Below are 26,827 nucleotides of genomic sequence, written 5' to 3'. Positions count from 1 at the left end.
TCTACTGAGCCAGGCAGTTACACTGCGATTCTAAGGGCTGAGAAAACGCGTTTATTTCGGGCTGAAAAACAAGTTTTGAAAACTGTGCTGTTCCTGCCCTATAAGTTACATGGTGGTGACCAAAGTTGCCAAAACGTGTTTATTTCTGCTGAAAAATACGTTGTGACAATTTCTGATCACTGGGGTTAAGGGCTGACTCAGTGGGCTCTTCTGAGCCAGGCAGTTACACTGCGATTCTAAGGGCTGAGAAAACGCGTTTATTTCGGGCTGAAAAACACGTTTTGAAACCTCTGCTGTTCCTGCCCTACAAGTTACATGGTGGTGACCAAAGTTGCCAAAACGTGTTTATTTCTGCTGAAAAGCACGTTGTGACAATTTCTGATCACTGGGGTTAAGGTCTGACTCAGTGGGCTCTTCTGAGCCAGGCAGTTACACTGCGATTCCAAGGGCTGAGAAAACGCGTTTATTTCGGGCTGAAAAACACGTTTTGAAAACTGTGCTGTTCCTGCCCTATAAGTTACATGGTGATGACCAAAGTTGCCAAAACGTGTTTAATTCTGCTGAAAAACACGTTTTGACAATTTCTGCACACTGGGGTTAAGGGCTGACTCAGTGTGCTCTTCTGAGCCAGGTAGTTACACTGCGATTCCAAGGGCTGAGAAAACGCGTTTATTTCGGGCTGAAAAACACGTTTTGAAAACTCTGCTGTTCCTGCCCTACAAGTTACATGGTGGTGACCAAAGTTGCCAAAACATGTTTATTTCTGCTGAAAAACACGTTGTGACAATTTCTGATCACTGGGGTTAAGGGATGACTCAGTGGGCTCTTCTGAGCCGGGCAGTTACACTGCGATTCCAAGGGCTGAGAAAACGCGTTTATTTCGGGCTGAAAAACACGATTTGAAAACTGTGCTGTTCCTGCCCTATAAGTTACATGGTGGTGACCAAAGATGCCAAAACGTGTTTATTTCTGCTGAAAAACACGTTTTGACAATTTCTGCACACTGGGGTTAAGGGCTGACTCAGTGTGATCTTCTGAGCCAGGCAGTTACACTGCGATTCCAAGGGCTGAGAAAACGCGTTTATTTCAGGCTGAAAAACACGTTTTGAAAACTGATCTGTTCCAGCCCTATAAGTTACATGGGGGTGACCAAAGTTGCCAAAACGTGTTTATTTCTGCTGAAAAACAAGTTTTGACAATTTCTGCACACTGGGGTTAAGGGCTGACTAAGTGGGCTCTTCTGAGCCAGGCAGTTACACTGCGATTCCAAGTGCTGAGAAAACGCGTTTATTTCGGGCTGAAAAACACGTTTTGAAAACTGTGCTGTTCCTGCCCTACAAGTTACATGGTGGTGACCAAAGTTGCCAAAACGTGTTTATTTCTGCTGAAAAACACGTTTTGACAATTGCTGCACACTGGGGTTAAGGGCTGACTCAGTGTGCTCTTCTGAGCCAGGTAGATACACTGCGATTCTAAGGGCTGAGAAAACGCGTTTATTTCGGACTGAAAAACACGTTTTGAAAACTCTGCTGTTCCTGCCCTATAACTGACATGGGGGTGACCAAAGTTGCCAAAACGTGTTTATTTCTGCTGAAAAACACGTTTTGACAATTTCTGCACACTGGGGTTAAGGGCTGACTCAGTGGGCTCTTCTGAGCCAGGCAGTTACACTGCGATTCCAAGTGCTGAGGAAACGCGTTTATTTCGGGCTGAAAAACACGTTTTGAAAACTGTGCTGTTCCTGCCCTATAAGTTACATGGTGGTGACCAAAGTTGCCAAAACGTGTTTATTTCTGCTGAAAAACACGTTTTGACCATTTCTGCACACTGGGGTTAACGGCTGACTCAGTGTTTTCTTCTGAGCCAAGCAGTTACACTGCGATTCTAACGGCTGAGAAAACGCGTTTATTTCGGGCTGAAAAACACGTTTTGAAAACTGTGCTGTTCCTGCCCTATAAGTTACATGGTGGTGACCAAAGTTGCCAAAACGTGTTTATTTCTGCTGAAAAACACGTTTTTACAATTTCTGCACACTGGGGTTAAGGGCTGACTCAGTGTGCTCTTCTGAGCCAGGCAGTTACACTGCGATTCTAAGGGCTGAGAAAACGCGTTTATTTCGGGCTGAAAAACACGGTTTGAAAACTCTGTTGTTCCTGCCCTATAAGTTACATGGTGGTGACCAAAGTTGCCAAAACGTGTTTATTTCTGTTGAAAAACACGTTTTGACAATTTCTGCACACTGGGGTTAAGGGCTGACTCAGTGTGTTCTTCTGAGCCTGGCAGTTACACTGCGATTCCAAGGACTGAGAAAACGCGTTTTTTTCGGGCTGAAAAACACGTTTTGAAAACTGTGCTGTTCCTGCCCTATAAGTTACATGGGGGTGACCAAAGTTGCCAAAACGTGTTTATTTCTGCTGAAAAACACGTTTTGACAATTTCTGCACACTGGGGTTAAGGGCTGACTCAGTGGGCTATTCTGAGCCAGGCAGTTACACTGCGATTCCAAGTGCTGAGAAAACGCGTTTATTACGGGCTGAAAAACACGTTTTGAAAACTGTGCTGTTCCTGCCCTACAAGTTACATGGTGGTGACCAAAGTTGCCAAAACGTGTTTATTTCTGCTGAAAAACACGTTTTGACAATTGCTGCACACTGGGGTTAACGGCTGACTCAGTGTTTTCTTCTGAGCCAAGCAGTTACACTGCGATTCTAAGGGCTGAGAAAACGCGTTTATTTCGGGCTGAAAAACACGTTTTGAAAACTGTGCTGTTCCTGCCCTATAAGTTACATGGTGGTGACCAAAGTTGCCAAAACGTGTTTATTTCTGCTGAAAAACACGTTTTTACAATTGCTGCACACTGGGGTTAAGGGCTGACTCAGTGTGCTCTTCTGAGACAGGCAGTTACACTGTGATTCTAAGGCCTGAGAAAACACGTTTATTTCGGGCTGAAAAACACGTTTTGAAAACTCTGCTGTTCCTGCCCTACAAGTTACATGGTGGTGACCAAAGTTGCCAAAACGTGTTTATTTCTGCTGAAAAACACGTTTTGACAATTTCTGCACACTGGGGTTAAGGGCTGACTCAGTGTGTTCTTCTGAGCCAGGCAGTTACACTGCGATTCCAAGGGCTGAGAAAACGCGTTTTTTTTGGGCTGAAAAACACGTTTTGAAAACTGTGCTGTTCCTGCCCTATAAGTTACATGGGGGTGACCAAAGTTGCCAAAACGTGTTTATTTCTGCTGAAAAACACGTTTTGACAATTTCTGCACACTGGGGTTAAGGGCTGACTCAGTGTGCTCTTCTGAGCCAGGCAGTTACACTGCGATTCTAAGGGCTGAGAAAACGCGTTTATTTCGGGCTGAAAAACACGGTTTGAAAACTCTGTTGTTCCTGCCCTATAAGTTACATGGTGGTGACCAAAGTTGCCAAAACGTGTTTATTTCTGTTGAAAAACACGTTTTGACAATTTCTGCACACTGGGGTTAAGGGCTGACTCAGTGGGCTCTTCTGAGCCAGGAAGTTACAGTGCGATTTTAAAGGCATAGAAAACGCGTTTATTTCGGGCTGAAAAACACGTTTTGAAAACTGTGCTGTTCCTGCCCTACAAGTTACATGGTGGTGACCAAAGTTGCCAAAACGTGTTTATTTCTGCTGAAAAACACGTTTTGACAACTTCTGCACACTGGGGTTAAGGGCTGACTCAGTGTGTTCTTCTGAGCCAGGCAGTTACACTACGATTCCAAGGGCTGAGAAAACGCGTTTATTTCGGGCTGAAAAACACGTTTTGAAAACTGTGCTGTTCCTGCCCTATAAGTTACATGGTGGTGACCAAAGTTGCCAAAACGTGTTTATTTCTGCTGAAAAACACGTTTTGACAATTTCTGCACACTGGGGTTAAGGGCTGACTCAGTGTGATCTTCTGAGCCAGGCAGTTACACTGCGATTCCAAGGGCTGAGAAAACGCGTTTATTTCGGGTTGAAAAACACGTTTTGAAAACTGATCTGTTCCAGCCCTATAAGTTACATGGGGGTGACCAAAGTTGCCAAAACGTGTTTATTTCTGCTGAAAAACACGTTTTGACAATTTCTGCACACTGGGGTTAAGGGCTGACTCAGTGGGCTCTTCTGAGCCAGGCAGTTACACTGCGATTCCAAGGGCTGAGAAAACGCGTTTATTTCGGGCTGAAAAACACGTTTTGAAAACTGTGCTGTTCCTGCCCTATAAGTTACATGGTGATGACCAAAGTTGCCAAAACGTGTTCATTTCTGCTGAAAAACACGTTTTGACAATTTCTGCACACTGGGGTTAAGGGCTGACTCAGTGGGCTCTTCTGAGCCAGGCAGTTACACTGCGATTCCAAGTGTTGAGAAAACGCGTTTATTTCGGGCTGAAAAACACGTTTTGAAAACTGTGCTGTTCCTGCCCTATAAGTTACATGGTGGTGACCAAAGTTGCCAAAACATGTTTATTTCTGCTGAAAAACACGTTTTGACCATTTCTGCACACTGGGGTTAACGGCTGACTCAGTGTTTTCTTCTGAGCCAAGCAGTTACACTGCGATTCTAAGGGCTGAGAAAACGCGTTTCTTTCGGGCTGAAAAACACGTTTTGAAAACTGTGCTGTTCCTGCCCTATAAGTTACATGGTGGCGACCAAAGTTGCCAAAACGTGTTTGTTTCTGCTGAAAAACACGTTTTTACAATTGCTGCACACTGGGGTTAAGGGCTGACTCAGTGTGCTCTTCTGAGACAGGCAGTTACACTGCGATTCTAAGGGCTGAGAAAACGCGTTTATTTCGGGCTGAAAAACACGTTTTGAAAACTCTGCTGTTCCTGCCCTACAAGTTACATGGTGGTGACCAAAGTTGCCAAAACGTGTTTATTTCTGCTGAAAAACACGTTTTGACAATTTCTGCACACTGGGGTTAAGGGCTGACTCAGTGTTCTCTTCTGAGCCAGGCAGTTACACTGCGATTCTAAGGCCTGTGAAAACGCGTTTATTTCGGGCTGAAAAACACGTTTTGAAAACTCTGCTGTTCCTGCCCTACAAGTTACATGGTGGTGACCAAAGTTGCCAAAACGTGTTTATTTCTGCTGAAAAACACGTTTTGACAATTTCTGCACACTGGGGTTAAGGGCTGACTCAGTGGGCTATTCTGAGCCAGGCAGTTACACTGCGATTCCAAGTGCTGAGAAAACGCGTTTATTACGGGCTGAAAAACACGTTTTGAAAACTGTGCTGTTCCTGCCGTAGAAGTTACATGGTGGTGACCAAAGTTGCCAAAACGTGTTTATTTCTGCTGAAAAACACGTTGTGACAATTTCTGATCACTGGGGTTAAGGGCTGACTCAGTGGGCTCTTCTGAGCCAGGCAGTTACACTGCGATTCTAAGGGCTGAGAAAACGCGTTTATTTCGGGCTGAAAAACACGTTTTGAAAACTGTGCTGTTCCTGCCCTATAAGTTACATGGTGGTGACCAAAGTTGCCAAAACGTGTTTATTTCTGCTGAAAAACACGTTTTGACAATTTCTGCACCCTGGGGTTAAGGGCTGACTCAGTGGGCTCTTCTGAGCCAGGCAGTTACACTGCGATTCCAAGGGCTGAGAAAACGCGTTTATTTCGGGCTGAAAAACACGTTTTGAAAACTGTGCTGTTCCTGCCGTATAAGTTACATGGTGGTGACCAAAGTTGCCAAAACGTGTTAATTTCTGCTGAAAAACACGTTTTTTCAATTTCTGCACACTGGGGTTAAGGGCTGACTCAGTGGGCTCTACTGAGCCAGGCAGTTACACTGCGATTCTAAGGGCTGAGAAAACGCGTTTATTTCGGGCTGAAAAACACGTTTTGAAAACTCTGCTGTTCCTGCCCTACAAGTTACATGGTGGTGACCAAAGTTGCCAAAACATGTTTATTTCTGCTGAAAAACACGTTGTGACAATTTCTGATCACTGGGGTTAAGGGATGACTCAGTGGGCTCTTCTGAGCCGGGCAGTTACACTGCGATTCCAAGGGCTGAGAAAACGCGTTTATTTCGGGCTGAAAAACACGATTTGAAAACTGTGCTGTTCCTGCCCTATAAGTTACATGGTGGTGACCAAAGATGCCAAAACGTGTTTATTTCTGCTGAAAAACACGTTTTGACAATTTCTGCACACTGGGGTTAAGGGCTGACTCAGTGTGATCTTCTGAGCCAGGCAGTTACACTGCGATTCCAAGGGCTGAGAAAACGCGTTTATTTCGGGCTGAAAAACACGTTTTGAAAACTGATCTGTTCCAGCCCTATAAGTTACATGGGGGTGACCAAAGTTGCCAAAACGTGTTTATTTCTGCTGAAAAACAAGTTTTGACAATTTCTGCACACTGGGGTTAAGGGCTGACTAAGTGGGCTCTTCTGAGCCAGGCAGTTACACTGCGATTCCAAGTGCTGAGAAAACGCGTTTATTTCGGGCTGAAAAACACGTTTTGAAAACTGTGCTGTTCCTGCCCTACAAGTTACATGGTGGTGACCAAAGTTGCCAAAACGTGTTTATTTCTGCTGAAAAACACGTTTTGACAATTGCTGCACACTGGGGTTAAGGGCTGACTCAGTGTGCTCTTCTGAGCCAGGTAGATACACTGCGATTCTAAGGGCTGAGAAAACGCGTTTATTTCGGACTGAAAAACACGTTTTGAAAACTCTGCTGTTCCTGCCCTATAACTGACATGGGGGTGACCAAAGTTGCCAAAACGTGTTTATTTCTGCTGAAAAACACGTTTTGACAATTTCTGCACACTGGGGTTAAGGGCTGACTCAGTGGGCTCTTCTGAGCCAGGCAGTTACACTGCGATTCCAAGTGCTGAGGAAACGCGTTTATTTCGGGCTGAAAAACACGTTTTGAAAACTGTGCTGTTCCTGCCCTATAAGTTACATGGTGGTGACCAAAGTTGCCAAAACGTGTTTATTTCTGCTGAAAAACACGTTTTGACCATTTCTGCACACTGGGGTTAACGGCTGACTCAGTGTTTTCTTCTGAGCCAAGCAGTTACACTGCGATTCTAACGGCTGAGAAAACGCGTTTATTTCGGGCTGAAAAACACGTTTTGAAAACTGTGCTGTTCCTGCCCTATAAGTTACATGGTGGTGACCAAAGTTGCCAAAACGTGTTTATTTCTGCTGAAAAACACGTTTTTACAATTTCTGCACACTGGGGTTAAGGGCTGACTCAGTGTGCTCTTCTGAGCCAGGCAGTTACACTGCGATTCTAAGGGCTGAGAAAACGCGTTTATTTCGGGCTGAAAAACACGGTTTGAAAACTCTGTTGTTCCTGCCCTATAAGTTACATGGTGGTGACCAAAGTTGCCAAAACGTGTTTATTTCTGTTGAAAAACACGTTTTGACAATTTCTGCACACTGGGGTTAAGGGCTGACTCAGTGTGTTCTTCTGAGCCTGGCAGTTACACTGCGATTCCAAGGACTGAGAAAACGCGTTTTTTTCGGGCTGAAAAACACGTTTTGAAAACTGTGCTGTTCCTGCCCTATAAGTTACATGGGGGTGACCAAAGTTGCCAAAACGTGTTTATTTCTGCTGAAAAACACGTTTTGACAATTTCTGCACACTGGGGTTAAGGGCTGACTCAGTGGGCTATTCTGAGCCAGGCAGTTACACTGCGATTCCAAGTGCTGAGAAAACGCGTTTATTACGGGCTGAAAAACACGTTTTGAAAACTGTGCTGTTCCTGCCCTACAAGTTACATGGTGGTGACCAAAGTTGCCAAAACGTGTTTATTTCTGCTGAAAAACACGTTTTGACAATTGCTGCACACTGGGGTTAACGGCTGACTCAGTGTTTTCTTCTGAGCCAAGCAGTTACACTGCGATTCTAACGGCTGAGAAAACGCGTTTATTTCGGGCTGAAAAACACGTTTTGAAAACTGTGCTGTTCCTGCCCTATAAGTTACATGGTGGTGACCAAAGTTGCCAAAACGTGTTTATTTCTGCTGAAAAACACGTTTTTACAATTGCTGCACACTGGGGTTAAGGGCTGACTCAGTGTGCTCTTCTGAGACAGGCAGTTACACTGTGATTCTAAGGCCTGAGAAAACACGTTTATTTCGGGCTGAAAAACACGTTTTGAAAACTCTGCTGTTCCTGCCCTACAAGTTACATGGTGGTGACCAAAGTTGCCAAAACGTGTTTATTTCTGCTGAAAAACACGTTTTGACAATTTCTGCACACTGGGGTTAAGGGCTGACTCAGTGTGTTCTTCTGAGCCAGGCAGTTACACTGCGATTCCAAGGGCTGAGAAAACGCGTTTTTTTTGGGCTGAAAAACACGTTTTGAAAACTGTGCTGTTCCTGCCCTATAAGTTACATGGGGGTGACCAAAGTTGCCAAAACGTGTTTATTTCTGCTGAAAAACACGTTTTGACAATTTCTGCACACTGGGGTTAAGGGCTGACTCAGTGTGCTCTTCTGAGCCAGGCAGTTACACTGCGATTCTAAGGGCTGAGAAAACGCGTTTATTTCGGGCTGAAAAACACGGTTTGAAAACTCTGTTGTTCCTGCCCTATAAGTTACATGGTGGTGACCAAAGTTGCCAAAACGTGTTTATTTCTGTTGAAAAACACGTTTTGACAATTTCTGCACACTGGGGTTAAGGGCTGACTCAGTGGGCTCTTCTGAGCCAGGAAGTTACAGTGCGATTTTAAAGGCATAGAAAACGCGTTTATTTCTGGCTGAAAAACATGTTTTGAAAACTGTGCTGTTCCTGCCCTACAAGTTACATGGTGGTGACCAAAGTTGCCAAAACGTGTTTATTTCTGCTGAAAAACACATTTTGACAACTTCTGCACACTGGGGTTAAGGGCTGACTCAGTGTGTTCTTCTGAGCCAGGCAGTTACACTGCGATTCCAAGGGCTGAGAAAACGCGTTTATTTCGGGCTGAAAAACACGTTTTGAAAACTGTGCTGTTCCTGCCCTATAAGTTACATGGTGGTGACCAAAGTTGCCAAAACGTGTTTATTTCTGCTGAAAAACACGTTTTGACAATTTCTGCACACTGGGGTTAAGGGCTGACTCAGTGTGCTCTTCTGAGCCAGGCAGTTACACTGCGATTCCAAGGGCTGAGAAAACGCGTTTTTTTCGGGCTGAAAAACACGTTTTGAAAACTGTGCTGTTCCTGCCCTATAAGTTACATGGGGGTGACCAAAGTTGCCAAAACGTGTTTATTTCTGCTGAAAAACAGGTTTTGACAATTTCTGCACACTGGGGTTAAGGGCTGACTCAGTGGGCTCTTCTGAGCCAGGCAGTTACACTGCGATTCCAAGTGCTGAGAAAACGCGTTTATTTCGTGCTGAAAAACACGTTTTGAAAACTGTGCTGTTCCTGCCCTATAAGTTACATGGTGGTGACCATAGTTGCCAAAACGTGTTTATTTCTGCTGAAAAACACGTTTTTACATTTGTTGCACACTGGGGTTAAGGGCTGACTCAGTGGGCTCTTCTGAGCCAGGCAGTTACACTGCGATTCCAAGTGCTGAGAAAACGCGTTTATTTCGGGCTGAAAAACACGTTTTGAAAACTGTGCTGTTCCTGCCCTACAAGTTACATGGTGGTGACCAAAGTTGCCAAAACGTGTTTATTTCTGCTGAAAAACACGTTTTGACAATTTCTGCACACTGGGGTTAAGGGCTGACTCAGTGTGATCTTCTGAGCCAGGTAGTTACACTGCGATTCCAAGGTCTGAGAAAACGCGTTTATTTCGGGCTGAAAAACACGTTTTGAAAACTGATCTGTTCCAGCCCTATAAGTTACATGGGGGTGACCAAAGTTGCCAAAACGTGTTTATTTCTGCTGAAAAACAAGTTTTGACAATTTCTGCACACTGGGGTTAAGGGCTGACTAAGTGGGCTCTTCTGAGCCAGGCAGTTACACTGCGATTCCAAGTGCTGAGAAAACGCGTTTATTTCGGGCTGAAAAACACGTTTTGAAAACTGTGCTGTTCCTGCCCTACAAGTTACATGGTGGTGACCAAAGTTGCCAAAACGTGTTTATTTCTGCTGAAAAACACGTTTTGACAATTGCTGCACACTGGGGTTAAGGGCTGACTCAGTGTGCTCTTCTGAGCCAGGCAGTTACACTGCGATTCTAAGGGCTGTGAAAACGCGTTTATTTCGGGCTGAAAAACACGTTTTGAAAACTCTGCTGTTCCTGCCCTACAAGTTACATGGTGGTGACCAAAGTTGCCAAAACGTGTTTATTTCTGCTGAAAAACACGTTTTGACAATTTCTGCACACTGGGGTTAAGGGCTGACTCAGTGTGCTCTTCTGAGCCAGGCAGTTACACTGCGATTCTAAGGGCTGAGAAAACGCGTTTATTTCGGGCTGAAAAACACGGTTTGAAAACTCTGTTGTTCCTGCCTTATAAGTTACATGGTGGTGACCAAAGTTGCCAAAACGTGTTTATTTCTGTTGAAAAACACGTTTTGACAATTTCTGCACACTGGGGTTAAGGGCTGACTCAGTGGGCTATTCTGAGCCAGGAAGTTACAGTGCGATTTTAAAGGCATAGAAAACGCGTTTATTTCGGGCTGAAAAACACGTTTTGAAAACTGTGCTGTTCCTGCCCTACAAGTTACATGGTGGTGACCAAAGTTGCCAAAACGTGTTTATTTCTGCTGAAAAACACGTTTTGACAACTTCTGCACACTGGGGTTAAGGGCTGACTCAGTGTGTTCTTCTGAGCCAGGCAGTTACACTACGATTCCAAGGGCTGAGAAAACGCGTTTATTTCGGGCTGAAAAACACGTTTTGAAAACTGTGCTGTTCCTGCCCTATAAGTTACATGGTGGTGACCAAAGTTGCCAAAACGTGTTTATTTCTGCTGAAAAACACGTTTTGACAATTTCTGCACACTGGGGTTAAGGGCTGACTCAGTGTGATCTTCTGAGCCAGGCAGTTACACTGCGATTCCAAGGGCTGAGAAAACGCGTTTATTTCGGGTTGAAAAACACGTTTTGAAAACTGATCTGTTCCAGCCCTATAAGTTACATGGGGGTGACCAAAGTTGCCAAAACGTGTTTATTTCTGCTGAAAAACACGTTTTGACAATTTCTGCACACTGGGGTTAAGGGCTGACTCAGTGGGCTCTTCTGAGCCAGGCAGTTACACTGCGATTCCAAGGGCTGAGAAAACGCGTTTATTTCGGGCTGAAAAACACGTTTTGAAAACTGTGCTGTTCCTGCCCTATAAGTTACATGGTGATGACCAAAGTTGCCAAAACGTGTTCATTTCTGCTGAAAAACAAGTTTTGACAATTTCTGCACACTGGGGTTAAGGGCTGACTCAGTGGGCTCTTCTGAGCCAGGCAGTTACACTGCGATTCCAAGTGTTGAGAAAACGCGTTTATTTCGGGCTGAAAAACACGTTTTGAAAACTGTGCTGTTCCTGCCCTATAAGTTACATGGTGGTGACCAAAGTTGCCAAAACATGTTTATTTCTGCTGAAAAACACGTTTTGACCATTTCTGCACACTGGGGTTAACGGCTGACTCAGTGTTTTCTTCTGAGCCAAGCAGTTACACTGCGATTCTAAGGGCTGAGAAAACGCGTTTCTTTCGGGCTGAAAAACACGTTTTGAAAACTGTGCTGTTCCTGCCCTATAAGTTACATGGTGGCGACCAAAGTTGCCAAAACGTGTTTGTTTCTGCTGAAAAACACGTTTTTACAATTGCTGCACACTGGGGTTAAGGGCTGACTCAGTGTGCTCTTCTGAGACAGGCAGTTACACTGCGATTCTAAGGGCTGAGAAAACGCGTTTATTTCGGGCTGAAAAACACGTTTTGAAAACTCTGCTGTTCCTGCCCTACAAGTTACATGGTGGTGACCAAAGTTGCCAAAACGTGTTTATTTCTGCTGAAAAACACGTTTTGACAATTTCTGCACACTGGGGTTAAGGGCTGACTCAGTGTTCTCTTCTGAGCCAGGCAGTTACACTGCGATTCTAAGGCCTGTGAAAACGCGTTTATTTCGGGCTGAAAAACACGTTTTGAAAACTCTGCTGTTCCTGCCCTACAAGTTACATGGTGGTGACCAAAGTTGCCAAAACGTGTTTATTTCTGCTGAAAAACACGTTTTGACAATTTCTGCACACTGGGGTTAAGGGCTGACTCAGTGGGCTATTCTGAGCCAGGCAGTTACACTGCGATTCCAAGTGCTGAGAAAACGCGTTTATTACGGGCTGAAAAACACGTTTTGAAAACTGTGCTGTTCCTGCCGTAGAAGTTACATGGTGGTGACCAAAGTTGCCAAAACGTGTTTATTTCTGCTGAAAAACACGTTGTGACAATTTCTGATCACTGGGGTTAAGGGCTGACTCAGTGGGCTCTTCTGAGCCAGGCAGTTACACTGCGATTCTAAGGGCTGAGAAAACGCGTTTATTTCGGGCTGAAAAACACGTTTTGAAAACTGTGCTGTTCCTGCCCTATAAGTTACATGGTGGTGACCAAAGTTGCCAAAACGTGTTTATTTCTGCTGAAAAACACGTTTTGACAATTTCTGCACCCTGGGGTTAAGGGCTGACTCAGTGGGCTCTTCTGAGCCAGGCAGTTACACTGCGATTCCAAGGGCTGAGAAAACGCGTTTATTTCGGGCTGAAAAACACGTTTTGAAAACTGTGCTGTTCCTGCCGTATAAGTTACATGGTGGTGACCAAAGTTGCCAAAACGTGTTAATTTCTGCTGAAAAACACGTTTTTTCAATTTCTGCACACTGGGGTTAAGGGCTGACTCAGTGGGCTCTACTGAGCCAGGCAGTTACACTGCGATTCTAAGGGCTGAGAAAACGCGTTTATTTCGGGCTGAAAAACAAGTTTTGAAAACTGTGCTGTTCCTGCCCTATAAGTTACATGGTGGTGACCAAAGTTGCCAAAACGTGTTTATTTCTGCTGAAAAATACGTTGTGACAATTTCTGATCACTGGGGTTAAGGGCTGACTCAGTGGGCTCTTCTGAGCCAGGCAGTTACACTGCGATTCTAAGGGCTGAGAAAACGCGTTTATTTCGGGCTGAAAAACACGTTTTGAAAACTCTGCTGTTCCTGCCCTACAAGTTACATGGTGGTGACCAAAGTTGCCAAAACGTGTTTATTTCTGCTGAAAAGCACGTTGTGACAATTTCTGATCACTGGGGTTAAGGTCTGACTCAGTGGGCTCTTCTGAGCCAGGCAGTTACACTGCGATTCCAAGGGCTGAGAAAACGCGTTTATTTCGGGCTGAAAAACACGTTTTGAAAACTGTGCTGTTCCTGCCCTATAAGTTACATGGTGATGACCAAAGTTGCCAAAACGTGTTTAATTCTGCTGAAAAACACGTTTTGACAATTTCTGCACACTGGGGTTAAGGGCTGACTCAGTGTGCTCTTCTGAGCCAGGTAGTTACACTGCGATTCCAAGGGCTGAGAAAACGCGTTTATTTCGGGCTGAAAAACACGTTTTGAAAACTCTGCTGTTCCTGCCCTACAAGTTACATGGTGGTGACCAAAGTTGCCAAAACATGTTTATTTCTGCTGAAAAACACGTTGTGACAATTTCTGATCATTGGGTTAAGGGATGACTCAGTGGGCTCTTCTGAGCCGGGCAGTTACACTGCGATTCCAAGGGCTGAGAAAACGCGTTTATTTCGGGCTGAAAAACACGATTTGAAAACTGTGCTGTTCCTGCCCTATAAGTTACATGGTGGTGACCAAAGATGCCAAAACGTGTTTATTTCTGCTGAAAAACACGTTTTGACAATTTCTGCACACTGGGGTTAAGGGCTGACTCAGTGTGATCTTCTGAGCCAGGCAGTTACACTGCGATTCCAAGGGCTGAGAAAACGCGTTTATTTCGGGCTGAAAAACACGTTTTGAAAACTGATCTGTTCCAGCCCTATAAGTTACATGGGGGTGACCAAAGTTGCCAAAACGTGTTTATTTCTGCTGAAAAACAAGTTTTGACAATTTCTGCACACTGGGGTTAAGGGCTGACTAAGTGGGCTCTTCTGAGCCAGGCAGTTACACTGCGATTCCAAGTGCTGAGAAAACGCGTTTATTTCGGGCTGAAAAACACGTTTTGAAAACTGTGCTGTTCCTGCCCTACAAGTTACATGGTGGTGACCAAAGTTGCCAAAACGTGTTTATTTCTGCTGAAAAACACGTTTTGACAATTGCTGCACACTGGGGTTAAGGGCTGACTCAGTGTGCTCTTCTGAGCCAGGTAGATACACTGCGATTCTAATGGCTGAGAAAACGCGTTTATTTCGGACTGAAAAACACGTTTTGAAAACTCTGCTGTTCCTGCCCTATAACTGAAATGGGGGTGACCAAAGTTGCCAAAACGTGTTTATTTCTGCTGAAAAACACGTTTTGACAATTTCTGCACACTGGGGTTAAGGGCTGACTCAGTGGGCTCTTCTGAGCCAGGCAGTTACACTGCTATTCCAAGTGCTGAGGAAACGCGTTTATTTCGGGCTGAAAAACACGTTTTGAAAACTGTGCTGTTCCTGCCCTATAAGTTACATGGTGGTGACCAAAGTTGCCAAAACGTGTTTATTTCTGCTGAAAAACACGTTTTGACCATTTCTGCACACTGGGGTTAAGGGCTGACTCAGTGTTTTCTTCTGAGCCAAGCAGTTACACTGCGATTCTAAGGGCTGAGAAAACGCGTTTATTTCGGGCTGAAAAACACGTTTTGAAAACTGTGCTGTTCCTGCCCTATCTGTTACATGGTGGTGACCAAAGTTGCCAAAACGTGTTTATTTCTGCTGAAAAACACGTTTTTACAATTTCTGCACACTGGGGTTAAGGGCTGACTCAGTGTGCTCTTCTGAGCCAGGCAGTTACACTGCGATTCTAAGGGCTGAGAAAACGCGTTTATTTCGGGCTGAAAAACACGGTTTGAAAACTCTGTTGTTCCTGCCCTATAAGTTACATGGTGGTGACCAAAGTTGCCAAAACGTGTTTATTTCTGTTGAAAAACACGTTTTGACAATTTCTGCACACTGGGGTTAAGGGCTGACTCAGTGTGTTCTTCTGAGCCAGGCAGTTACACTGCGATTCCAAGGGCTGAGAAAACGCGTTTTTTTCGGGCTGAAAAACACGTTTTGAAAACTGTGCTGTTCCTGCCCTATAAGTTACATGGGGGTGACCAAAGTTGCCAAAACGTGTTTATTTCTGCTGAAAAACACGTTTTGACAATTTCTGCACACTGGGGTTAAGGGCTGACTCAGTGGGCTATTCTGAGCCAGGCAGTTACACTGCGATTCCAAGTGCTGAGAAAACGCGTTTATTACGGGCTGAAAAACACGTTTTGAAAACTGTGCTGTTCCTGCCCTACAAGTTACATGGTGGTGACCAAAGTTGCCAAAACGTGTTTATTTCTGCTGAAAAACACGTTGTGACAATTTCTGATCACTGGGGTTAAGGGCTGACTCAGTGGGCTCTTCTGAGCCAGGCAGTTACACTGCGATTCTAAGGGCTGAGAAAACGCGTTTATTTCGGGCTGAAAAACACGTTTTGAAAACTGTGCTGTTCCTGCCGTATAAGTTACATGGTGGTGACCAAAGTTGCCAAAACGTGTTTATTTCTGCTGAAAAACACGTTTTTTCAATTTCTGCACACTGGGGTTAAGGGCTGACTCAGTGTGCTCTTCTGAGCCAGGCAGTTACACTGCGATTCTAAGGGCTGAGAAAACGCGTTTATTTCGGGCTGAAAAACACGTTTTGAAAACTGTGCTGTTCCTGCCCTATAAGTTACATGGTGGTGACCAAAGTTGCCAAAACATGTTTATTTCTGCTGAAAAACGTTTTTACAATTTCTGCACACTGGGGTTAAGGGCTGACTCAGTGTGATCTTCTGAGCCAGGCAGTTACACTGCGATTCCAAGGGCTGAGAAAACGCGTTTATTTCGGGCTGAAAAACACGTTTTGAAAACTGATCTGTTCCAGCCCTATAAGTTACATGGGGGTGACCAAAGTTGCCAAAACGTGTTTATTTCTGCTGAAAAACAAGTTTTGACAATTTCTGCACACTGGGGTTAAGGGCTGACTAAGTGGGCTCTTCTGAGCCAGGTAGATACACTGCGATTCTAAGGGCTGAGAAAACGCGTTTATTTCGGACTGAAAAACACGTTTTGAAAACTCTGCTGTTCCTGCCCTATAACTGACATGGGGGTGACCAAAGTTGCCAAAACGTGTTTATTTCTGCTGAAAAACATGTTTTGACAATTTCTGCACACTGGGGTTAAGGGCTGACTCAGTGGGCTCTTCTGAGCCAGGCAGTTACACTGCGATTCCAAGTGCTGAGAAAACGCGTTTATTTCGGGCTGAAAAACACGTTTTGAAAACTGTGCTGTTCCTGCCCTATAAGTTACATGGTGGTGACCAAAGTTGCCAAAACGTGTTTATTTCTGCTGAAAAACACGTTTTGACCATTTCTGCACACTGGGGTTAACGGCTGACTCTGTGTTTTCTTCTGAGCCAAGCAGTTACACTGCGATTCTAAGGGCTGAGAAAACGCGTTTATTTCGGGCTGAAAAACACGTTTTGAAAACTGTGCTGTTCCTGCCCTATAAGTTACATGGTGGTGACCAAAGTTGCCAAAACGTGTTTATTTCTGCTGAAAAACACGTTTTTACAATTGCTGCACACTGGGGTTAAGGGCTGACTCAGTGTTTTCTTCTGAGCCAAGCAGTTACACTGCGATTCTAAGGGCTGAGAAAACGCGTTTATTTCGGGCTGAAAAACACGTTTTGAAAACTGTGCTGTTCCTGCCCTATAAGTTACATGGGGGTGACCAAAGTTGCCAAAACGTGTTTATTTCTGCTGAAAAACAAGTTTTGACAATTTCTGCACACTGGGGTTAACGGCTGACTCAGTGTTTTCTTCTTAGCCAAGCAGTTACACTGCGATTCTAAGGGCTGAGAAAACGCGTTTATTTCGGGCTGAAAAACACGTTTTGAAAACTGTGCTGTTCCTGCCCTATAAGTTACATGGGGGTGACCAAAGTTGCCAAAACGTGTTTATTTCTGCTGAAAAACAGGTTTTGACAATTTCTGCACACTGGGGTTAAGGGCTGACTCAGTGGGCTCTTCTGAGCCAGGCAGTTACACTGCGATTCCAAGTGCTGAGAAAACGCGTTTATTTCGTGCTGAAAAACACGTTTTGAAAACTGTGTTGTTCCTGCCGTATAAGTTACATGGTGGTGACCAAAGTTGCCAAAACGTGTTTATTTCTGCTGAAAAACACGTTTTTTCAATTTCTGCACACTGGGGTTAAGGGCTGACTCAGTGTGCTCTTCTGAGCCAGGCAGTTACACTGCGATTCTAAGGGCTGAGAAAACGCGTTTATTTCGGGCTGAAAAACACGTTTTGAAAACTGTGCTGTTCCTGCCCTATAAGTTACATGGTGGTGACCAAAGTTGCCAAAACATGTTTATTTCTGCTGAAAAACGTTTTTACAATTTCTGCACACTGGGGTTAAGGGCTGACTCAGTGTGATCTTCTGAGCCAGGCAGTTACACTGCGATTCCAAGGGCTGAGAAAACGCGTTTATTTCGGGCTGAAAAACACGTTTTGAAAACTGATCTGTTCCAGCCCTATAAGTTACATGGGGGTGACCAAAGTTGCCAAAACGTGTTTATTTCTGCTGAAAAACAAGTTTTGACAATTTCTGCACACTGGGGTTAAGGGCTGACTAAGTGGGCTCTTCTGAGCCAGGTAGATACACTGCGATTCTAAGGGCTGAGAAAACGCGTTTATTTCGGACTGAAAAACACGTTTTGAAAACTCTGCTGTTCCTGCCCTATAACTGACATGGGGGTGACCAAAGTTGCCAAAACGTGTTTATTTCTGCTGAAAAACATGTTTTGACAATTTCTGCACACTGGGGTTAAGGGCTGACTCAGTGGGCTCTTCTGAGCCAGGCAGTTACACTGCGATTCCAAGTGCTGAGAAAACGCGTTTATTTCGGGCTGAAAAACACGTTTTGAAAACTGTGCTGTTCCTGCCCTATAAGTTACATGGTGGTGACCAAAGTTGCCAAAACGTGTTTATTTCTGCTGAAAAACACGTTTTGACCATTTCTGCACACTGGGGTTAACGGCTGACTCTGTGTTTTCTTCTGAGCCAAGCAGTTACACTGCGATTCTAAGGGCTGAGAAAACGCGTTTATTTCGGGCTGAAAAACACGTTTTGAAAACTGTGCTGTTCCTGCCCTATAAGTTACATGGTGGTGACCAAAGTTGCCAAAACGTGTTTATTTCTGCTGAAAAACACGTTTTTACAATTGCTGCACACTGGGGTTAAGGGCTGACTCAGTGTTTTCTTCTGAGCCAAGCAGTTACACTGCGATTCTAAGGGCTGAGAAAACGCGTTTATTTCGGGCTGAAAAACACGTTTTGAAAACTGTGCTGTTCCTGCCCTATAAGTTACATGGGGGTGACCAAAGTTGCCAAAACGTGTTTATTTCTGCTGAAAAACAAGTTTTGACAATTTCTGCACACTGGGGTTAACGGCTGACTCAGTGTTTTCTTCTTAGCCAAGCAGTTACACTGCGATTCTAAGGGCTGAGAAAACGCGTTTATTTCGGGCTGAAAAACACGTTTTGAAAACTGTGCTGTTCCTGCCCTATAAGTTACATGGGGGTGACCAAAGTTGCCAAAACGTGTTTATTTCTGCTGAAAAACAGGTTTTGACAATTTCTGCACACTGGGGTTAAGGGCTGACTCAGTGGGCTCTTCTGAGCCAGGCAGTTACACTGCGATTCCAAGTGCTGAGAAAACGCGTTTATTTCGTGCTGAAAAACACGTTTTGAAAACTGTGTTGTTCCTGCCCTATAAGTTACATGGTGGTGACCAAAGTTGCCAAAACGTGTTTATTTCTGCTGAAAAACACGTTTTGACAATTTCTGCACACTGGGGTTAAGGGCTGACTCAGTGTGATCTTCTGAGCCAGGCAGTTACACTGCGATTCCAAGGTCTGAGAAAACGCGTTTATTTCGGGCTGAAAAACACGTTTTGAAAACTGATCTGTTCCAGCCCTATAAGTTACATGGGGGTGACCAAAGTTGCCAAAACGTGTTTATTTCTGCTGAAAAACAAGTTTTGACAATTTCTGCACACTGGGGTTAAGAGCTGACTAAGTGGGCTCTTCTGAGCCAGGCAGTTACACTGCGATTCCAAGTGCTGAGAAAACGCGTTTATTTCGGGCTGAAAAACACGTTTTGAAAACTGTGCTGTTCCAGCCCTATAAGTTACATGGGGGTGACCAAAGTTGCCAAAACGTGTTTATTTCTGCTGAAAAACAAGTTTTGACAATTTCTGCACACTGGGGTTAAGGGCTGACTCAGTGGGCTCTTCTGAGCCAGGAAGTTACAGTGCGATTTTAAAGGCATAGAAAACGCGTTTATTTCGGGCTGAAAAACACGTTTTGAAAACTGTGCTGTTCCTGCCCTACAAGTTACATGGTGGTGACCAAAGTTGCCAAAACGTGTTTATTTCTGCTGAAAAACACATTTTGACAACTTCTGCACACTGGGGTTAAGGGCTGACTCAGTGTGTTCTTCTGAGCCAGGCAGTTACACTGCGATTCCAAGGGCTGAGAAAACGTGTTTATTTCGGGCTGAAAAACACGTTTTGAAAACTGTGCTGTTCCTGCCCTATAAGTTACATGGTGGTGACCAAAGTTGCCAAAACGTGTTTATTTCTGCTGAAAAACACGTTTTGACAATTTCTGCACACTGGGGTTAAGGGCTGACTCAGTGTGATCTTCTGAGCCAGGCAGTTACACTGCGATTCCAAGGGCTGAGAAAACGCGTTTTTTTCGGGCTGAAAAACACGTTTTGAAAACTGTGCTGTTCCTGCCCTATAAGTTACATGGGGGTGACCAAAGTTGCCAAAACGTGTTTATTTCTGCTGAAAAACAGGTTTTGACAATTTCTGCACACTGGGGTTAAGGGCTGACTCAGTGGGCTCTTCTGAGCCAGGCAGTTACACTGCGATTCCAAGTGCTGAGAAAACGCGTTTATTTCGGGCTGAAAAACACGTTTTGAAAACTGTGCTGTTCCTGCCCTACAAGTTACATGGTGGTGACCAAAGTTGCCAAAACGTGTTTATTTCTGCTGAAAAACACGTTTTGACAATTTCTGCACACTGGGGTTAAGGGCTGACTCAGTGTGCTCTTCTGAGCCAGGCAGTTACACTGCGATTCTAAGGGCTGAGAAAACGCGTTTATTTCGGGCTGAAAAACACGGTTGGAAAACTCTGTTGTTCCTGCCCTATAAGTTACATGGTGGTGACCAAAGTTGCCAAAACGTGTTTATTTCTGCTGAAAAACACATTTTGACAACTTCTGCACACTGGGGTTAAGGGCTGACTCAGTGGGCTCTTCTGAGCCAGGAAGTTACAGTGCGATTTTAAAGGCATAGAAAACGCGTTTATTTCGGGCTGAAAAACACGTTTTGAAAACTGTGCTGTTCCTGCCCTACAAGTTACATGGTGGTGACCAAAGTTGCCAAAATGTGTTTATTTCTGCTGAAAAACACATTTTGACAACTTCTGCACACTGGGGTTAAGGGCTGACTCAGTGTGTTCTTCTGAGCCAGGCAGTTACACTGCGATTCCAAGGGCTGAGAAAACGTGTTTATTTCGGGCTGAAAAACACGTTTTGAAAACTGTGCTGTTCCTGCCCTATAAGTTACATGGTGGTGACCAAAGTTGCCAAAACGTGTTTATTTCTGCTGAAAAACACGTTTTGACAATTTCTGCACACTGGGGTTAAGGGCTGACTCAGTGTGATCTTCTGAGCCAGGCAGTTACACTGCGATTCCAAGTGCTGAGAAAACGCGTTTATTTCGTGCTGAAAAACACGTTTTGAAAACTGTGCTGTTCCTGCCCTACAAGTTACATGGTGGTCACCATAGTTGCCAAAACGTGTTTATTTCTGCTGAAAAACACGTTTTTACATTTGTTGCACACTGGGGTTAAGGGCTGACTCAGTGGGCTCTTCTGTGCCAGGCAGTTACACTGCGATTCCAAGTGCTGAGAAAACGCGTTCATTTCGGGCTGAAAAACACGTTTTGAAAACTGTGCTGTTCCTGCCCTACAAGTTACATGGTGGTGACCAAAGTTGCCAAAACGTGTTTATTTCTGCTGAAAAACACGTTTTGACAATTTCTGCACACTGGGGTTAAGGGCTGACTCAGTGTGATCTTCTGAGCCAGGCAGTTACACTGCGATTCCAAGGTCTGAGAAAACGCGTTTATTTCGGGCTGAAAAACACGTTTTGAAAACTGATCTGTTCCAGCCCTATAAGTTACATGGGGGTGACCAAAGTTGCCAAAACGTGTTTATTTCTGCTGAAAAACAAGTTTTGACAATTTCTGCAAACTGGGGTTAAGGGCTGACTAAGTGGGCTCTTCTGAGCCAGGCAGTTACACTGCGATTCCAAGTGCTGAGAAAACGCGTTTATTTCGGGCTGAAAAACACGTTTTGAAAACTGTGCTGTTCCTGCCCTACAAGTTACATGGTGGTGACCAAAGTTGCCAAAACGTGTTTATTTCTGCTGAAAAACACGTTTTGACAATTGCTGCACACTGGGGTTAAGGGCTGACTCAGTGTGCTCTTCTGAGCCAGGCAGTTACACTGCGATTCTAAGGGCTGTGAAAACGCGTTTATTTCGGGCTGAAAAACACGTTTTGAAAACTCTGCTGTTCCTGCCCTACAAGTTACATGGTGGTGACCAAAGTTGCCAAAACGTGTTTATTTCTGCTGAAAAACACGTTTTGACAATTTCTGCACACTGGGGTTAAGGGCTGACTCAGTGTGCTCTTCTGAGCCAGGCAGTTACACTGCGATTCTAAGGGCTGAGAAAACGCGTTTATTTCGGGCTGAAAAACACGGTTTGAAAACTCTGTTGTTCCTGCCCTATAAGTTACATGGTGGTGACCAAAGTTGCCAAAACGTGTTTATTTCTGTTGAAAAACACGTTTTGACAATTTCTGCACACTGGGGTTAAGGGCTGACTCAGTGGGCTCTTCTGAGCCAGGAAGTTACAGTGCGATTTTAAAGGCATAGAAAACGCGTTTATTTCGGGCTGAAAAACACGTTTTGAAAACTGTGCTGTTCCTGCCCTACAAGTTACATGGTGGTGACCAAAGTTGCCAAAACGTGTTTATTTCTGCTGAAAAACACGTTTTGACAACTTCTGCACACTGGGGTTAAGGGCTGACTCAGTGTGTTCTTCTGAGCCAGGCAGTTACACTACGATTCCAAGGGCTGAGAAAACGCGTTTATTTCGGGCTGAAAAACACGTTTTGAAAACTGTGCTGTTCCTGCCCTATAAGTTACATGGTGGTGACCAAAGTTGCCAAAACGTGTTTATTTCTGCTGAAAAACACGTTTTGACAATTTCTGCACACTGGGGTTAAGGGCTGACTCAGTGTGATCTTCTGAGCCAGGCAGTTACACTGCGATTCCAAGGGCTGAGAAAACGCGTTTATTTCGGGCTGAAAAACACGTTTTGAAAACTGATCTGTTCCAGCCCTATAAGTTACATGGGGGTGACCGAAGTTGCCAAAACGTGTTTATTTCTGCTGAAAAACACGTTTTGACAATTTCTGCACACTGGGGTTAAGGGCTGACTCAGTGGGCTCTTCTGAGCCAGGCAGTTACACTGCGATTCCAAGGGCTGAGAAAACGCGTTTATTTCGGGCTGAAAAACACGTTTTGAAAACTGTGCTGTTCCTGCCCTATAAGTTACATGGTGATGACCAAAGTTGCCAAAACGTGTTCATTTCTGCTGAAAAACACGTTTTGACAATTTCTGCACACTGGGGTTAAGGGCTGACTCAGTGGGCTCTTCTGAGCCAGGCAGTTACACTGCGATTCCAAGTGCTGAGAAAACACGTTTATTTCGGGCTGAAAAACACGTTTTGAAAACTGTGCTGTTCCTGCCCTATAAGTTACATGGTGGTGACCAAAGTTGCCAAAACATGTTTATTTCTGCTGAAAAACACGTTTTGACCATTTCTGCACACTGGGGTTAACGGCTGTCTCAGTGTTTTCTTCTGAGCCAAGCAGTTACACTGCGATTCTAAGGGCTGAGAAAACGCGTTTCTTTCGGGCTGAAAGACACGTTTTGAAAACTGTGCTGTTCCTGCCCTATAAGTTACATGGTGGTGACCAAAGTTGCCAAAACGTGTTTGTTTCTGCTGAAAAACACGTTTTTACAATTGCTGCACACTGGGGTTAAGGGCTGACTCAGTGTGCTCTTCTGAGACAGGCAGTTACACTGCGATTCTAAGGGCTGAGAAAACGCGTTTATTTCGGGCTGAAAAACACGTTTTGAAAACTCTGCTGTTCCTGCCCTACAAGTTATATGGTGGTGACCAAAGTTGCCAAAACGTGTTTATTTCTGCTGAAAAACACGTTTTGACAATTTCTGCACACTGGGGTTAAGGGCTGACTCAGTGGGCTCTTCTGAGCCAGGCAGTTACACTGCGATTCCAAGTGCTGAGAAAACGCGTTTATTTCGGGCTGAAAAACACGTTTTGAAAACTGTGCTGTTCCTGCCCTACAAGTTACATGGTGGTGACCAAAGTTGCCAAAACGTGTTTATTTCTGCTGAAAAACACGTTTTGACAATTTCTGCACACTGGGGTTAAGGGCTGACTCAGTGTGCTCTTCTGAGCCAGGCAGTTACACTGCGATTCTAAGGGCTGAGAAAACGCGTTTATTTCGGGCTGAAAAACACGGTTGGAAAACTCTGTTGTTCCTGCCCTATAAGTTACATGGTGGTGACCAAAGTTGCCAAAACGTGTTTATTTCTGCTGAAAAACACATTTTGACAACTTCTGCACACTGGGGTTAAGGGCTGACTCAGTGGGCTCTTCTGAGCCAGGAAGTTACAGTGCGATTTTAAAGGCATAGAAAACGCGTTTATTTCGGGCTGAAAAACACGTTTTGAAAACTGTGCTGTTCCTGCCCTACAAGTTACATGGTGGTGACCAAAGTTGCCAAAATGTGTTTATTTCTGCTGAAAAACACATTTTGACAACTTCTGCACACTGGGGTTAAGGGCTGACTCAGTGTGTTCTTCTGAGCCAGGCAGTTACACTGCGATTCCAAGGGCTGAGAAAACGTGTTTATTTCGGGCTGAAAAACACGTTTTGAAAACTGTGCTGTTCCTGCCCTATAAGTTACATGGTGGTGACCAAAGTTGCCAAAACGTGTTTATTTCTGCTGAAAAACACGTTTTGACAATTTCTGCACACTGGGGTTAAGGGCTGACTCAGTGTGATCTTCTGAGCCAGGCAGTTACACTGCGATTCCAAGTGCTGAGAAAACGCGTTTATTTCGTGCTGAAAAACACGTTTTGAAAACTGTGCTGTTCCTGCCCTACAAGTTACATGGTGGTCACCATAGTTGCCAAAACGTGTTTATTTCTGCTGAAAAACACGTTTTTACATTTGTTGCACACTGGGGTTAAGGGCTGACTCAGTGGGCTCTTCTGTGCCAGGCAGTTACACTGCGATTCCAAGTGCTGAGAAAACGCGTTCATTTCGGGCTGAAAAACACGTTTTGAAAACTGTGCTGTTCCTGCCCTACAAGTTACATGGTGGTGACCAAAGTTGCCAAAACGTGTTTATTTCTGCTGAAAAACACGTTTTGACAATTTCTGCACACTGGGGTTAAGGGCTGACTCAGTGTGATCTTCTGAGCCAGGCAGTTACACTGCGATTCCAAGGTCTGAGAAAACGCGTTTATTTCGGGCTGAAAAACACGTTTTGAAAACTGATCTGTTCCAGCCCTATAAGTTACATGGGGGTGACCAAAGTTGCCAAAACGTGTTTATTTCTGCTGAAAAACAAGTTTTGACAATTTCTGCAAACTGGGGTTAAGGGCTGACTAAGTGGGCTCTTCTGAGCCAGGCAGTTACACTGCGATTCCAAGTGCTGAGAAAACGCGTTTATTTCGGGCTGAAAAACACGTTTTGAAAACTGTGCTGTTCCTGCCCTACAAGTTACATGGTGGTGACCAAAGTTGCCAAAACGTGTTTATTTCTGCTGAAAAACACGTTTTGACAATTGCTGCACACTGGGGTTAAGGGCTGACTCAGTGTGCTCTTCTGAGCCAGGCAGTTACACTGCGATTCTAAGGGCTGTGAAAACGCGTTTATTTCGGGCTGAAAAACACGTTTTGAAAACTCTGCTGTTCCTGCCCTACAAGTTACATGGTGGTGACCAAAGTTGCCAAAACGTGTTTATTTCTGCTGAAAAACACGTTTTGACAATTTCTGCACACTGGGGTTAAGGGCTGACTCAGTGTGCTCTTCTGAGCCAGGCAGTTACACTGCGATTCTAAGGGCTGAGAAAACGCGTTTATTTCGGGCTGAAAAACACGGTTTGAAAACTCTGTTGTTCCTGCCCTATAAGTTACATGGTGGTGACCAAAGTTGCCAAAACGTGTTTATTTCTGTTGAAAAACACGTTTTGACAATTTCTGCACACTGGGGTTAAGGGCTGACTCAGTGGGCTCTTCTGAGCCAGGAAGTTACAGTGCGATTTTAAAGGCATAGAAAACGCGTTTATTTCGGGCTGAAAAACACGTTTTGAAAACTGTGCTGTTCCTGCCCTACAAGTTACATGGTGGTGACCAAAGTTGCCAAAACGTGTTTATTTCTGCTGAAAAACACGTTTTGACAACTTCTGCACACTGGGGTTAAGGGCTGACTCAGTGTGTTCTTCTGAGCCAGGCAGTTACACTACGATTCCAAGGGCTGAGAAAACGCGTTTATTTCGGGCTGAAAAACACGTTTTGAAAACTGTGCTGTTCCTGCCCTATAAGTTACATGGTGGTGACCAAAGTTGCCAAAACGTGTTTATTTCTGCTGAAAAACACGTTTTGACAATTTCTGCACACTGGGGTTAAGGGCTGACTCAGTGTGATCTTCTGAGCCAGGCAGTTACACTGCGATTCCAAGGGCTGAGAAAACGCGTTTATTTCGGGCTGAAAAACACGTTTTGAAAACTGATCTGTTCCAGCCCTATAAGTTACATGGGGGTGACCGAAGTTGCCAAAACGTGTTTATTTCTGCTGAAAAACACGTTTTGACAATTTCTGCACACTGGGGTTAAGGGCTGACTCAGTGGGCTCTTCTGAGCCAGGCAGTTACACTGCGATTCCAAGGGCTGAGAAAACGCGTTTATTTCGGGCTGAAAAACACGTTTTGAAAACTGTGCTGTTCCTGCCCTATAAGTTACATGGTGATGACCAAAGTTGCCAAAACGTGTTCATTTCTGCTGAAAAACACGTTTTGACAATTTCTGCACACTGGGGTTAAGGGCTGACTCAGTGGGCTCTTCTGAGCCAGGCAGTTACACTGCGATTCCAAGTGCTGAGAAAACACGTTTATTTCGGGCTGAAAAACACGTTTTGAAAACTGTGCTGTTCCTGCCCTATAAGTTACATGGTGGTGACCAAAGTTGCCAAAACATGTTTATTTCTGCTGAAAAACACGTTTTGACCATTTCTGCACACTGGGGTTAACGGCTGTCTCAGTGTTTTCTTCTGAGCCAAGCAGTTACACTGCGATTCTAAGGGCTGAGAAAACGCGTTTCTTTCGGGCTGAAAGACACGTTTTGAAAACTGTGCTGTTCCTGCCCTATAAGTTACATGGTGGTGACCAAAGTTGCCAAAACGTGTTTGTTTCTGCTGAAAAACACGTTTTTACAATTGCTGCACACTGGGGTTAAGGGCTGACTCAGTGTGCTCTTCTGAGACAGGCAGTTACACTGCGATTCTAAGGGCTGAGAAAACGCGTT

The sequence above is a fragment of the Atractosteus spatula genome, chromosome 19 (assembly GCF_055471065.1).
Source record: "Atractosteus spatula isolate fAtrSpa1 chromosome 19, fAtrSpa1.hap1, whole genome shotgun sequence".
Taxonomy (NCBI): Eukaryota; Metazoa; Chordata; class Actinopteri; order Semionotiformes; family Lepisosteidae; genus Atractosteus; species Atractosteus spatula.
The sequence above is the reverse complement of the archived record's forward strand: the minus strand, read 5'-3'. Positions refer to the sequence as shown.